A 3,124-nucleotide genomic window follows, 5' to 3' on the forward strand; every position below is an offset into this window, starting at 1 on the left:
ACACAGAGTGTTGGACTGGATGGGCCACTGGCCTGATCCAACATGGCTTCTCTTATGTTCTTCTGTGACACAGAGTGTTGGACTGGAGGGGCCACTGGCCTGATCCAACATGGCTTCTCTTATGTCCTTCTGTGACACAGAGTGTTGGACTGGAGGGGCCATTGGCCTGATCCAACATGGCTTCTCTTATGTCCTTCTGTGACACAGAGTGTTGGACTGGAGGGGCCACTGGCCTGATCCAACATGGCTTCTCTTATGTCCTTCTGTGACACAGAGTGTTGGACTGGAGGGGCCATTGGCCTGATCCAACATGGCTTCTCTTATGTCCTTCTGTGACACAGAGTGTTGGACTGGAGGGGCCATTGGCCTGATCCAACATGGCTTCTCTTATGTTCTTATGTGACACAGAGTGTTGGACTGGAGGGGCCATTGGCCTGATCCAACATGGCTTCTCTTATGTCCTTCTGTGACACAGAGTGTTGGACTGGAGGGGCCATTGGCCTGATCCAACATGGCTTCTCTTATGTTCTTATGGACCAAGTCACACCAGGCCCTCCTGTCCTCCACCATCCTCCAAAGTCCTCTCAAATTCGTGTTAGTTACATCAGTAACGCTGTCCAGCCGTCTCCTCTTTTGTTGTCCCCTCCTTCTTTGGCCTTCTGTCTTTCCCAGCATCAGGGTCTTCTCCAGGGAGTGCTCCCTTATCATTGGTTGGCCAAAGTATTTGAGCTCCTTCCCGCTCCCAGTCAGCTGGACGGCAGGGGGAAGCCCTGCCCCCACAGCCCCCATGTGTATTTCCACCTCTGGAGGCTCCAGACTCTGCTTGGAAAGGCTTCCTCTTGGGATGGTGCGTCTGTGTCTTTAAGGCTGCAGGGGGGCGGGGGTAGCAGGTAGAACAACAGGGCTGCTCCCAGGGGCTGTGAAAGCAGCCCAGAGACCTTCCGTTGGCTGCACAAGCTTTTCAGAGGTCGTTTGCATAGGAAAGGTAGACCTGAACTTTTGGTTGCTCTATGTTACTTTGAAGAAGTTGGAAGTTCAGCAACTCGTGAGTAGAGATGCCAATTCCCAGGTGGGAGCAGGCCCTCCCCCGCTTCAGAGTCGTCAGAAACCGGGGTGGGGGAGGGGGAGGGAAATGTCTACTGGGCACTTCATTATTCCCTATGGAGATCGATTCCCATAGGGTATAATTGATCTGGGGGTATCTGGGGCTCTGGAGGGGCTGTTGTTTGAGGTAGAAGCAGCAAATTTTCAGCATAGCATCTGACCACTCTTCTCAAAATGCTCTCCAAATTTCAAAAGGAGAGAAGAAGAAGAAGAAGAAGAAGAAGAAGAAGAAGAAGAAGAAGAAGAAGAAGAAGAAGAAGAAGAAGAAGAAGAAGAAGAAGAAGAAGATGATGATGATGATGATATTGGATTTATATCCCACCCTCCACTCCGAAGAGTCTCAGAGCGGCTCACAATCTCCTTTCCCTTCCTCCCCCACAACAGACACCCTGTGAGGTAGATGAAGATATTGGATTTATATCCCGCCCTCAACTCTGAAGAGTCTCAGAGCGGCTCACAATCTCCTTTACCTTCCTCCCCCACAACAGACACCCTGTGAGGTAGATGAAGATATTGGATTTATATCCCACCCTCCACTCCAAAGAGTCTCAGAGCGGCTCACAATCTCCTTTCCCTTCCTCCCCCACAACAGACACCCTGTGAGGTAGATGAAGATATTGGATTTATATCCCGCCCTCCACTCCAAAGAGTCTCAGAGCGGCTCACAATCTCCTTTCCCTTCCTCCCCCACAACAGACACTCTGTGAGGTAGATGAAGATATTGGATTTATATCCCGCCCTCCACTCCGAAGAGTCTCAGAGCGGCTCACAATCTCCTTTCCCTTCCTCCCCCACAACAGACACTCTCTGAGGTAGATGAAGATATTGGATTTATATCCCACCCTCCACTCCGAAGAGTCTCAGAGCGGCTCACAATCTCCTTTACCTTCCCCACCCCCACAACAGACACCCTGTGAAGTAGATGAAGATATTGGATTTATATTCCGCCCTCCACTCCGAAGAGTCTCAGAGCGGCTCACAATCTCCTTTACCTTCCCCACCCCCACAACAGACACCCTGTGAAGTAGATGAAGATATTGGATTTATATCCCACCCTCCACTCCGAAGAGTCTCAGAGCGGCTCACAATCTCCTTTACCTTCCCCACCCCCACAACAGACACCCTGTGAGGTAGATGAAGATATTGGATTTATATCCCACCCTCCACTCCGAAGAGTCTCAGAGCGGCTCACAATCTCCTTTACCTTCCCCACCCCCACAACAGACACCCTGTGAAGTAGATGAAGATATTGGATTTATATCCCGCCCTCCACTCCGAAGAGTCTCAGAGCGGCTCACAATCTCCTTTACCTTCCCCACCCCCACAACAGACACCCTGTGAAGTAGATGAAGATATTGGATTTATATCCCACCCTCCACTCCGAAGAGTCTCAGAGCTGCTCACAATCTCCTTTATCTTCCTCTCCCACAACAGACACCCTGTGAAGTAGATGAAGATATTGGATTTATATCCCGCCCTCCACTCCGAAGAATCTCTGAGCGGCTCGCAATCTCCTTTATCTTCCTCTCCCACAACAGACACCCTGTGAGGTAGATGAAGATATTGGATTTATATCCCGCCCTCCACTCCAAAGAATCTCAGAGCGGCTCACAATCTCCTTTCCCTTCCTCCCCCACAACAGACACCCTGTGAGGTGGGTGGGGCTGGAGAGGGCTCTCACAGCAGCTGCCCTTTCAAGGACAACCTCTGCCAGAGCTATGGCTGACCCAAGGCCATTCCAGCAGGTGCAAGTGGAGGAGTGGGGAATCAAACCCGGTTCTCCCAGAGAAGAGTCGGCACACTTAACCACTACACCAAACCGGCTCTCCAGGGGGTCCAATTATAGGAGCCCCGAAAGAAGGTGCCTCTATCCTTCATTATTTCTAATGTAGGGGAGGTATTTAAAAGGTGTGCGGTTCCTCTAAAGTTGATGGCCAGAACTCCCTTTGGAGTTCAATTGTGCTCGTCACAGCTTTGCGTATGGCCCCACCCCCAATGTCTCCTGGCCCCACCCCCAAAA

Source organism: Heteronotia binoei, unplaced genomic scaffold (assembly GCF_032191835.1).
Source record: "Heteronotia binoei isolate CCM8104 ecotype False Entrance Well unplaced genomic scaffold, APGP_CSIRO_Hbin_v1 ptg000274l, whole genome shotgun sequence".
In the NCBI taxonomy this organism is placed as follows: domain Eukaryota; kingdom Metazoa; phylum Chordata; class Lepidosauria; order Squamata; family Gekkonidae; genus Heteronotia; species Heteronotia binoei.